The following is a 13,493-nucleotide window of genomic DNA, read 5'->3' on the forward strand; positions in this document are numbered from 1 at the left end:
CTCCACTGAAAATTTTAAATATGGAGTTGCCTTGTACACATAGGGAAGAGTTTTTTTAAGCAACTTAAACTCCGATCCTTATAAACCTCCATGATTTCGTTAGACTATGATCTGGCTGGCAGAGTACAGTCCTGATTACACACAGTTACTCTGCAGACTGCAAGTTCTTCTGTTCATGAGAACCATGGCCCACACTCACAACTACTACGGACTGACTGTGTCTGCCACAAGTTCACCTGGTGAAGCCCAAACCCTCAGAGTGCAGGTATGTGGAGGTAGGGGTCTTTTGGATCATGTAAGGTCATGAGGGCATAGCCCTCTAGCATTAGTGCCCTTTCAAGGGGATGAAGTGATCAGAGCTCTGTCTCCGTTTTTTGAAGATACTCTGAGACAATGTCCATCTGTCAACCAGGGGGCCCTCACCAAGAACCTGACTGCCGTGGCACCCTGACCTCTGTCTTTCAGTCTCCAGAACTGTGAGAAATAAATGTTTATTATTTAAGCCACTCAGTCAGAAGGTACTTTGTTATTGCAACCCAAACTAAGATGAAACTTAGATGGACTAAAACATTTTTCCATGTGCTTTTCAATATACCAAATAGATGCCTTTGATTTCATTTAATCCTTATAACAACTCACAGGGCAGGACATATGGGTGGTCGTATTTCTGTTACCATTGATGGGGAAAAGATGAGTTTGGGGACATTGTGTGACATACAAATAAAGTCACAGATCTGATAAATGACTTAGGTGGGAGAAGACAACCATTCCACTTGGCACTCAGTTAATATTCTTTCCATTATTTGACTTTTTCCTTAAACCTACCTCTACCTCTACTCTTCTATTTGCCTTTTGTTGTATGGGTATTGGAAGAGTTTGTCCCTAAATGAAGCACCCTTACCCAATGGTAGCCTCTGTAGCCTCAAAACAGCAACTACAGAACTTTTCTGGAGGTCTTGAATGTGAAATAGCATGGGTCAACTCCCCCTGTCCGAGCACCCTATGACTCACTCTATCGCACTCAATTCACTTCCCTCTGGAAAGATAACCTCAGGACCCATCAGGCCTTCATACAACTGTGTCAATTTGACAGATTTCCTTCTGCTCATGAAGCCTGGGGCTGGTATTTGGTGAAAGCAGAGGGACATGGAAAATTTCAGAATAGCCACCTGCCTAACCACAGCCTACTGGAAGCACAGAGGAGAATGAGTCAATTACATAAGTCACAGTTCTTCCTCCACTGCTGACCTTGCTTCAAATGGAAAACAGCAATGAGACAATGGTCATAATTTAGTGACTAAAACAAGTGGTTTACTACAGGTCAGATGGATTATTTTTAGCTTTCATAATGAATAAATCAGATCATTGCCTGATTCATATGTTCAAATGATGTACAGTCAGCTATAAAAATAACTGGACGTGACAGATAATTTGAACTATGTCCAGTTAACAAATACATGATTTGTAGTAATTTCATAAAAGCATCTCACTCTAGACCCACAATGGCAAACTTCTATACATATTTTAAAGATATTTTAAAGGCTCAGTGACCACCAGCACCATTCAAAAATGTAGTTTATACAATGATGAATATTGCATTAAATGCAAATGGATTATCTGAAAAAGTGTTCAACATCCCTAGTAATTAGAGAAATGCAAATTAAAACAACTCTAACATTTCATCTTACTCCAATTAGAATGGCTATTATCAAGAACACAAGCAATAACAGGTGTTGGCGAGGATGTGGGGGAAAAGGCACACTTTTACATTGCTGGCGGAGTTGCAAATTGGTGCAGCCATTCTGGAAAGCAGTATGGAGATTTCTCAGAAAACTTGGAATGGATCTACCTTTTGACCCAACTATCCCAGTCTTTGGTTTATACCCAAAGGACTTAAAATCAGCATACTATAGTAATACAGCCACATCACTGTTTATAGCAGCTCAATTCACAATAGCTAGATTGTGGAAGCAACCTAGATGCCCTTCAGCAGAAGAATGTATAAAGAAACTGTGATATATATATACACAATGGAATATTATTCAGCCATAAAGAAGAATAACATTATGGCATTTGCAGGTAAATGGATGGAATTGGAGAATATCATGCTAAGTGAAATAAGCCAATCCCCCCCAAAAAAAGGACCAATGTTTTCCCTGATAAGTGGATGATGACACATAATGGAGGTGGGAGGTGGGGGTGAGAGAAGAATGGAGGAAATTTATATTATGTAGAGGGAACTGAGAGGGGGTTGGGGGAGGAGGCAGGTGTGTAAAAGATGATGGAATGAGACAGACATCATTTCCCTATGTACATGTATGATTACACAAATTGTGTGAATCTACATTGTGCACAACCATAGAAATGAAAAGTTGTACCCCATTTGTGTACAATGAATCAAAATGTAGTCTGCAAAACAAAAAAAGACATATCATATACATGTTTACTTTACAGTTTGTGCACTTTTCTTAGCACCTTCACTAATTTTTATTTCATATTATCCAAACTCTTCAGCATATCCTGTCTTTACTAATAGGCTTTTGGTTATCCTTTGCTGTCTCTTCTGAGAACACCTGATTAGCCACAGCAAAATATTTGGGAATTCCTTCATCTTGTCTAATTTTTTCATGTTTCAACTTCTCTCAATAGGTCTGTCCCTCTTTCCATTAATCCCTTTCTATGCTTATGAACTTGATGAATTCATATATATATATGTATGAATATATGAAAGTATATATAGACATACTTATATATATATAAACACATACTTATACTATATTATATATATATATATATATATATATATATATATATATATATATAAACACATACTTATGTACTGGGATAATATATATGTACTGGAGTAATCCAGGGGAATTTCACCACCTAGCTCCAACCCCAGCCCTTTTAAAATATATTTTACTTTGAGAGAGTATCTCACTAAGTTTCTGGCACTGGCTTGGGATCCTCCCTCTCCTGAGTCACTGGGAGTACAGACATGCACCACCACACCAGACCAACTCAGTGAATTTCTGTTTTTCATTTATAATCTTCTTTTTGAAGTCTTTCGCAATCTCTCATATGTCTCCCCATTCCAAATAGAACTAGGTGTTCTCTTTTATCCTGCGGCATGTTTTTGATAAAATGACAGAGTGTCATTGCTACTGTCTTCCAAATTTCATTAGCTATCTATGCACTGCCCCATCCCCCAACTCAAACATTAGACAAAAAGAACCACAGCATGTTGGTATGAAAATCTTGGGAGTTCCTGGGCGTTTAGCTCAAAACCTGGTGCTACGCTATGAATCTGGATGGTCCCCAACAGCTCAAGTCTTAGGCAATATAGCCATATCTAGTGGTGAAAAGTTTGGACTATGAGAGCTATACTCTCATCAGTGGATTTTTCTATCTGATGGAATAATAATTAAAGGGACTATTGGGAAGTAACTGTTGGCAGGTGGGGCATGGCTGGAGGAAGTAAGTCCCTGGGGGTGTGCCCTGACTCTGCTCTCTGTTTCCTGGATAGTGTGAACTGAGCAGTTCTTCCACCCTGATATTTTGCTTCATCTTGGGCTCTAAGCAATGGAGTGGGCCAACCATGGACTCAAAACAATAAGCAAAATAAACTTTTCTTTCTCTTAGGTTGTTCTTGCCAGACACGACAGTAGCAACAAAAAGTCACTAAAACCTCTGGCATAAAGCAAGTATTCAATAACTATTTGCTGAATGAATGTCTAGATTCTCTAGTAGCAGAGCCTGAAACTGCAATTCTTATGTGGTGATTTATTGGGGGAGTGCTCTTTGGAGAAGCACCCAAGGAAACAGGGAAGTTGGACCTGAAGCAGAGAAAGGAAACAAGCAATAAGTTGGTAGTTTTTGAGTTTAAAGGACATCCCAGAGTTTTCTCCTGAGGCAAGAAAGCTGACCTCTGTATCCTCATATCCTTCAGCTCTTAGTGTGGACCATCTTGAAAAGGTGGAGCATAAGTATCCTAGACAATAAGACAGTGCCAGTCTGCAAGGGGAGTGCAATTAGGAGATGTTAACCACCAATGGGTGAAAATACTCAGGAAGAAATTCTTCCTTCATACACCTAGACCACATTGCCAGTGAAGATAAGGATTAATAAGGATTTCCAAATTCAGAAAGCACACATTTCTGCCTTTATTCTTCATTTGTTCTTTTTCCCAAATAAACCCAGGAACTGAAAATAAATAGGAAATGACAATGTAGATTTTTACCTGTCCAGTACATACCCATTCTTCAAACTCTTATGAGTAATGATTCATATGGAATAGAGCAAAGAATGTGGAATACCAGAAAGCTCATTCCTAATATGCCACATTGGGTTTAAAGCCCAGTTTTGACTTACGTGACCTGGGGCAGGTCACTGCATCCCTGGTCTCAATTTTCTTCTTTGAGAAATGATGATGAGAAGATTTATTTCCTGTGAGTCTGATATAGATTAGACAAAATATATAAAGGAACTTATAAAGTGCTTAGTATAGAGTTCCTGCATTATCATTTACCCATGTTTAAAAAAAAAGCAGTCAGAACCTCCCATGATGCTTTAGCATTGAAGTATAGTGTGTATAGTAGGGAAGAAGAGAAACTGATTCTCACATCCAGCTTAAAGACCACGTCTAATCACTTCAGATAAATTTCCCTTTCCCTCATCACTCTTCATCATTAACCTAATTTATTTTCTTCAGGGTGCTAATCACTATGCAACATTGTCTAGATGTATTACCTCTTTTTTTGTTTTATTATCTGCTTTCCTCCTTACTTTCTTTAAGAATAGTTACTTTCTAATTGTTCAACCCAGCATCCTTGTCATTAAATCCTGCCTGGTACATTGTTGATATAAATAAATAATGTAAAAACTGTCCTATAGCTATTTGAAATTATCTCATCAAAATCTCGTATGCATTTTAACTTACAGGCAGGGTTAAGGGTATTTCCCCTTACAAGAGATCAAAGGCCACACCTGCTACAGCTGTTCTGTGACCTGTATGAACACATTTAGCCTCAAAGAGAAGACAGGCATGACACCAGTATTAAGATTCACTTGGTCATTAATTATGACAGTTCTTGGCAGACTCATATTTCAGATTCCCAATATAAGCAAAGTTGCACAAGTTTTATGCATTTTGAAATAACACTACTATTAATGAACATAATCAACAGAGAATACACAAAATTGTTATATAGTTCTTAAATCAGCATTATAACCAAAAACTCACATGCTATTTCTATGTCCACACCTCCTTTTTCTCCTCTTTTCTCTTCCTCCTCTTCTTCTTGTTCAAAATTTGCTGCTGACCCTGCTTTTAAAAAAATTGCTGGTCTGCTTTTAAAAAATTTTTTCTTGGTGTGGTCTCTAGGAATATATAAGAAGAAATTTATGTTTTTCTAAAGTATGACATCTTTTAAGATGTTTGTGTTCTTAATTTGCTTGCTTGTGATAGTATTTGGATGTGAATAGCAGTCCTGCTATTATTTTCCCTATATGACGTGACATAATGTATCTCAACTTGGAACCTGGTTGACTAAAGTATGAATTATTAGCAATATCTAAATTCATGAAAAGAACAAGGAAGAGGGTTGAAGAAGGTTGATGTTTAATTACATAAATACATGCATGAATGTCTGCAGGCTTCTAATATTATATCTACCACTGAGATCATCATTGATGGGTTAAATATCTGTGTGGTGACAGATTCTCATTGCTTTTTATTCCTTCTTTTACCTATCAACACACCTGCAAGAAATTATTTAATTCTTAAGCAGAAGACTAAGGAAATCAAAGAATACGGAACAATTACCAGAGAAATATTGATCTTTGTTTGGTTTTTGAGGTGTTAACATATGTATTTGTAGTCACTCAATACCAGGAGTTATATTCCCTCTATGCATTTTAATTATCTTTTGAAACATATGGAAAAATCTAGCATACTTCAAATATGCCCCAGACCAGATCAATGGGATATTGTGAATTACCAGAAAGTTCACAAAATATTTGTTGAATTATTTTCAGTTTTATATATAAACTTGAAAAATGCACAGTACAATACTATACTCCAGCTTATTTAAAACCTAGAATAGATGATAGATGAAATACGTAAAAAATATGCAACTGAATCCATAACTTCTCAGTTAGAAAATTGTTTCTCCTCATGTACTAAAAATTACTCAATGACAACTTAATGGATAAGTGGGGAAAAGAAACACTAAAAAGGAAAATGAAAACCTGGATTTTCAGAATGAATGAGATGGGAACTTTTCAGGTAACTGTTTCAGACTTTCAATGAAAAAGCACCTGATTAAAAAAATATGAATGTTTAATATTGGAAAGAAATTAAACCTCCAGATCTCTTCTGAAAATTTCATTGCCTTTCCAAATTAAACAACTCTTTCAGGGACTCCTTCAATGTGTCAGTCACCCTTAATAACTGAATTTGCTCAGAGAAATAAGCAAATAAGGAGCTTATAATTTTCATTATCTTCATCATGTTGGAAAACTTTAAAATTTGATATCTAATTTGATTGTTTATCAGATTCTCTTCTTGTTTTTATGTACTGAAAACAGATGCTGAATTTATGGTAATGTTGATTTTCTCCAATTACGATGCCACACCACGCTACAAAACTGAAAGACTTTGGAACTATGTAATGGTGGGCTTCAGTGGCCATTTGTATTATTCAGAGATTTGGCTTCTTCTGGATTTGTAAATATCTCTTTTACCTCGTTGCTTCAAAGTTTCTTTTGCTTTGTGTTAGCTTGCTAAGTGTGTTCACATCTAAGAAAATACCAAGGTACATGAGAGATGGCATGGTTATAAGCATTTTGGGATGATATTCGCAGAATTCTTTAAATATAAATTTCTACCATCCAAGAAAAAAATATGTAGAGATTTTATTTAAAAAATTCCAAAAAAGTAATTGGGGAGTTTCAGAGTAATGTTTAAAGTTGTTGTTCATTGTCAAATAGTGTAAATTTGGTGCAGTTAAACTGAAATAAGTTTGACCTAAATCTGTCTTTGTACTTGAGTGATGAATTTGATGCAGAGCAGCCTCCGTAGATAGTCCTGTGTACTCTAGCTTGATGTGTAAACAGATTGTAATGGAACATGAAAATACACCTGTAAGCAAGCCACTGAGTCTCAGCCAATCACAATGAGATTTAGTGTTCACAGGCTGTCAATTGAATAGACCCTGTCCACGTAAGTTAAATGCCACTGCAGCCAATCTGGCTGCTCGTGTATGTCACTTCAAATTTTTCTGGCTATAAATATAATGTGTGTGAGTGTGTGTGATGGGGATCATTCAAATCATTCAAGATCTTTAATGTTACTTTTTGGGAGAAACTGTTTCTTCTGCAAATTAATCTTGTTACATAAAACTGGACTCAGTTTTTAATGGCTCCATATTAGTCTCTGTAAATACATATATATATACACACAACTTCACATTATTTCATAGGTTAAGAATTTTATGGTAAATAAAATGTTTAGTAACAATTATTATAATTAAGTCAATTTTCTTTCATATAATTAATATTAATATTCTACGCTTTTCTTTTTTCAAATGAAATTGAGAAAATAACAACCACCACAGAGAAAATCAAATTTCACAGATTTTATTTTAAGGGACACTGGTCACAGTCACCGGAAGGTTTTCCTCTCACTAACAGCTATAAGGGAATTTTCTAACCCTATCACATTTCTAACTCATTTCACTTTCCTACAGTCTTTATCAGTCCTCGATTGGACTTGAAATAGCTCTCTTCCGTATGAAGCAATTTGGCACAATACTCAGTCTATTTTAATATATAAATGTAATATATATTTTTCTCATTTATAAATGCAATATATATTTTGCTTAATGAGTATAGAGAAAAACAAAAAAGGAAAATGTTCTCTCTTTACTCATCACCACAGAAAGTCACTATTCATGTTCTTATTGTATAAATTTCTCTTCAGTATACACGTAATTTGTAAAAAAATGCCATCATCTGGTATGTCATGTTTGACCATCTACTTTTGTCACTGATGATCTATTTTGAAGCTGTTCCTACATCAATCAATGTATTTCACTTGTGGTTGCCCCTCATTATCACAACTCATCATCATCCTGCTTGTGACTAGACACCCTCATGGAAGCCTAATGTTTCCTCTTTCATCAACCTCCAGCATCTTACATTGTTGTCTTTTGCTTCTTTTTGCCAGTATGTCTTCTGCTTCCTTGACCTTCATTCTCAGATCTTATCTGCCTGGGAGTTTTTTTTTTATTTTTGTTGTGGTTGTTTGTTTGTTTTGTTTTGTTTTCCCCTCCTATTCTTCGGTGACTATTAGTCTGTTTCCATTTGTTCTGATTCTTCTTCAAGAATATAGACCATCTGGGGTGTCTGATCTCTTTTGTCACTTCATTATCACATTCTCTTTTCTCCACTCTCATTTTTGTGACCCTTTTACACTGCATCCTGGAACACTTTTTAAATAATGTTCTTTCATTACAGATTTTTAAGTCATATTTGTTCTTTAATTACTATTTTTAATCTGATTTAAAAATCTGTTATGATAATTTTTTATTACTTTCTTAATTTTTTTCCAACTCACTTTTTATTGTCATATCAAAAGCATTTTAATCACTTCATGGAAAATATGTGTCCTTGTATTTCCTTCGAGAAAAAATACTGATTTCATATAATTTTTCTTTTGTTTCTTTTTTTAGCATATTTTTATAAACTATGATCTTTATCTACTCTTTGTTTTATTATCTTTTTAATATTGTAGAATATTTTTAATAAGTCCCCTGATCCTTTTATTTTCAAATGAATGGACAGTACCTCTGGCCTTGTATTCTCTTTCCTAAATGTTGTAAATGCACAATCTTTTATCTACTTCCTCTATTGTTACCTTACGCTCAGATATGGAACCTTATGTTAAACAGGAGTCTAGGTAAAGAGATGCATCTAAGATTGGAATATTGTACCATAATTATGCTCTGCATAATTTCTTCTCTCTGTTTGTGGAAACTATTTTCAGACACTAGTTTTTATCATCTAAATTTATTGGTACCACCCTAATATTCAGTCCAGGCATATAGCATGGTCGTGATGGACTTCCTTCAACTAGCTCTTGTCAGCCTCACAGGAGGAGGCACTACTGTACCAGAGAAGACCCTGAAGTGTCATGTGAGGTCCCACCAAGTCAGGGTTTCACCACGGACAGCCCTGTTGGGAGTAACAGCTTCACCGGATATCTGTATGGTTCTCCCATGGGAGAAGCTTCTGGGTGCTGGTTGAGTTTCCATGGTCAAACAAGATTCAAGTGGATGCTAACCACATGGCATAAGACTTGAGAATCAAGTATATATTTCATGTTTACAGCATCACAGTGCAATTTTGAAAGACTATAAATGAACAATGAAAGGAGAATGCTCATTAAAAACATTTTTAGATTTTATACTAAAATTACTCCACTATCTCTAATTTTATTGGTCTTTATACATAAATATAATTAATATTAATTATAATTTATATTAATATTTATTAATATAAATATATTGATATACAAGTATATATATAAACATGTGTAATCTATAGCCTCATGTCTAATGGAGCCTTTTAAAATAATTTATTTGCTAAATTTTTCCAAGAAATGCAAAAATATTGGTTTAAAAGATTATCAAATGACAATTCTAGGGTATTCTGCTCTAGGAAAAATTATTCAGAGCTTACTTTTGGAATTAATGTGAGTATAGAAGTAGCAATACAAAAAATAGAATATTTGAAGAAAAATGTACTAACGATGTATTCATTGGGAAGATACTATGTTAATATCTATTTATATCTTTATATTTTCCTTTAAGTATTATTATACTAAATCCTCAAAACAGCTCTGTGAATGTGAACTCATACCATCATTTTACAATTAAAGAAACTGAAACTCAGAAAATCCAAAGGAGAGGATCCAGAGCAGAGTCTATTTGTATTAATTCTCAACCAGCATTATTTTTAAATAGTATGACTACATTTTCTAAATACAGAGGAATATCTGATAGTTGCTGGAGACTTATCCCAATTTTTTATTCTTTGTTCATATGTCTTTACCTGATACATTTGAAACAAAAACAATGTTAGGTCAATATAAGTCTTTTGAAAAATTTCATTCAAATTTTCACTTTTTTATAAAGTATGCTCTTTAAACAATATAGAATCCATGTAATTATTTTATTGTAAGTTTGTTTTTGTTTCTGTTTTTAGTCAGTACAGAGAACTGTAGATGGAATACCATCATTAAAGACTGGGGAATGATTTCTATTATCATACATGCTGGTAGTCTGCAGAAATTCTGAAAATATTAGGAGATATTTTGAGTGACTATATATCCATCTTTTATTTTTTGCCTTTTGTATTTTGATATCATTCTCTGATACTTCATGTTTTCACTGAGGAAATTTTTTGAAGTTTCTAGGTAATCTTTGAATTTCCGCTTTTTCATTATAAAGAATGTGTATAAAGTGCTGTGCAAACTTCACAATGTTAGCTCAAATGTACTTTAATGGAAAACCTCTATTTCTTTCTCCCTCTTTTCTTCAGCCAAAGTTATATAAAAATATCCTCCCATAGGTAAACATCGGGATGGTCTATGGAGGAGCACCATGAAGCAACCCTCTTTCAACCTGTAGGATCGGTACTTGGTTTCCCTGTTCCCTAAGCCAGGGACAAAAGGGAATAATACTAAAACACATGTAATTGTGTCTCCACTGGAGAAAAATAAAGAACTAGCAAGAAGCTAGAGTAATGTGTGTGACTCCACAAATATTCAAGATTATGCTGCAAGTGGTAAAAATTGTTCAAACTTTGTTATTCTCTCCTAAGATACAACTGGTAAATGGATTCTATTATGTGAGAGGACAGGGCTAATAGAGAAAGAAAAGTAAAAGAGAGGGAGTAAAGAGCACTAGTCCTCATGTGAACAGGGCCAATGACCACAGGTAAAATCAGATAGCAATGTTAGGTAAGAGTCTACAGACTCCTTAATTTTATTATGTCTATCTCTTCTGAACGAACACAGCATATTAAATCATCATAGGGTAACAAAGTAAAGGAATTTCAACTACCCATATATCTCTCCCACCTTTTTTATCCCTCATTAAATCTGTGGGTGATTTGAATTAGTGTTTGAGGTAGTTTTAAAATAAATTATGAAGCTAGTGCCTTTCATCATTTCTCAGATTTACTTTCTAATGAAAATGATAAAATGTGACAAGGAGAAATTCTTTAATTATGTGATAGAATAGAAAGAAAAGGCAGTTTTCCTCAGCTCTCTAGATGTACATTTGGATTTCCCACTTTTTAATCTATTTTTTCCATTTGCATTACTATCTCCCCAGCTACATAGTAGAGTCCCAGAAAGCAGGAATCTGACATTCCCAGCTCATAATTGTTAGTGTTCAATATATGTTTGTTGAAGAAATAGAAGAAAACACAACTTTGGAATAATTTTAAATATAACATTTTTTCCCCTGAGGATATAACTATGTAAGATGTATGATAGGAATGCATCAGTTCTTGTAAAGGAGAGCATGGATATTGTGAATTAGAGTTCAGGGGTGTAGAAACTTAAAAAAAAAAAAAAAGCTAGTTTTTGAAAGTTCTATATAAAAGTACCATCTGATTAGGCTTGAGAGATGACTGGGAAAATTTGTAATTCATTAAACATCTGACTGCAATTTTTTAACTACTTTAAAAAAGTTGAAGTTTTCTTTAAAATTTCTAAATAAAATGTCAAGTAGATACAGAGCAGCTATTCCACTGAGATGGTCGTATAGATTTTGAAAGTGCTGAAATGCTTCTGTACCACGTGGAGATGTTCCCTGCCTACTTTCTTTCTATATTTGGGTCTGGATCTCCTGATCCAGAACACACGTTTTACGAGAGTAGGGGCTCTGTTTGGTTCACTGTTATATTCTAAAGACCTGGAACACTATTATCCACAAAATAGTGGCACAATATATCATGGTGGAGGAAATGAATAAATGAATGGTATATAATAATACCATGATGCAATGCAAAATTTCTCTTAGAATTTATTACTACTTTTCTAAATATTACAAAAATAGACCTGAGAGAATGTCTTTGCACTGTCTCGATGCTATTTTCTGTTATTTGAGAATAACATTTTCTATTTTAGCATTATAATCATTCTCAAATATACATGTGCAGATAGCTGCATAGCTGAATTCTAAAGAAAGTGATGGCCAACCACTTCTAATACAGCACTACATTAATAAAATCATTTGAGCCTGCAATATATGATGTATATTGATTTTTAAATCACAGATATGTTCTAGTAACTATGTTCTAGTAATTATTAGATGCATAAAGTACCTTTGAATTAGACAAGTTAAAATATGAGATGAATTAAGCAATACTCCCTAAAACAATGTTTCTATTTGTTACTGTAATTTTTTTACACATAGAATACAATTAATAAAATTAATAATGACAACTTTAGTTGTTATAAATGTCACTTCACATGCTTTATTTTATAGAAAATGTTGTTGTAATACTGTGTGATAAACAAGGCAAAATTTCTAATACTGTGTGAGTGAATTTAATTCATTTGATTTTCATGGCTCTCATAATGGAAAAATACAAATTTGCAAGATGAAGAAGTACACGTAGGAGAGGTCACCAACTATACTTATCATATAAATATACTTATTTTTAGATATCATCTATCTGAAAATTAAGCAGAAGATTTGTCGAAATTCAGCTTCTAAATTTCTCTTTCCTAATATCTATCAGTTTTTTTAAACAATTTAGAAGTGGTTAAATCCTTATGTTTTCTTAAATATCTGTAGAGATCCATAGAAAGATCTCATAAACACTAAAACATTTTAAAATCTGTTTTTTTGTAGTTTCATATTTATACACACATGGGTGACATTCAGGTAAATTTTGTAAAGTAGTAACTAAGTAAACAACTTCAAAAATGTTTTCAAAGTACTCTGCCCATAGCATGAGTATCTTTAAAAAGCAAAAAAAAAAAAAAAAAAAAAAAAAAACTACACTGCTTTTTAAAGCACTACTCTTTTCTTGAAGTGGTGCATTATGAACTGAAAACTCTAAAACTGTGAGCCAGAATAAATCTTTTCTCTTCCTAAGTCAATTATTTCAGGAGTTTGTTGTAACGACATAAAGTTGACTAGCATGGTGGCATTTCTAAAGTGCAATTTTCCCAATGACACTGGGGGAGAATGATGGAGCATGGTGGGTGCTACCAATATGAAACTAAAGAATAGAGGAAGCAAATTTCTGACACATAAACCCAGTAAGAGCATCAAGGTCAATATACTAATTAAATTCAAATAGAGAATTCCTTCCTCAAGAAAACATAGTAATGGAACTTGTAATACTGATTTCTTACTCCCTAAAGCAATAATTTGCACTCACTCTTGTGAGCGTACATTCTACTTCAGAGA

The 13,493-nt window shown here is 34.1% G+C and overlaps 1 long non-coding RNA gene across 3 annotated transcripts in view; it reads right to left on the minus strand.

Moving 5' to 3' along the window:
- The window catches only part of LOC306643267, an 87,836-nt gene that overhangs the window by 47,746 nt on the left and 26,597 nt on the right, over positions 1-13,493 (minus strand). For 2 of the 3 annotated variants that reach the window (XR_013758870.1, XR_013758871.1), the window contains exon 2: positions 5,243-5,379. The exons of the other annotated variant lie outside the window; for it this stretch is intronic. This is a non-coding gene — a long non-coding RNA (uncharacterized lncRNA). The remainder of the gene's footprint in view (positions 1-5,242; positions 5,380-13,493) is intronic. 3 annotated transcript variants of the gene reach the window in all.

Source organism: Sciurus vulgaris, assembly GCF_902686455.1.
Source record: "Sciurus vulgaris genome assembly, chromosome: 13".
NCBI classification, from domain to species: Eukaryota; Metazoa; Chordata; class Mammalia; order Rodentia; family Sciuridae; genus Sciurus; species Sciurus vulgaris.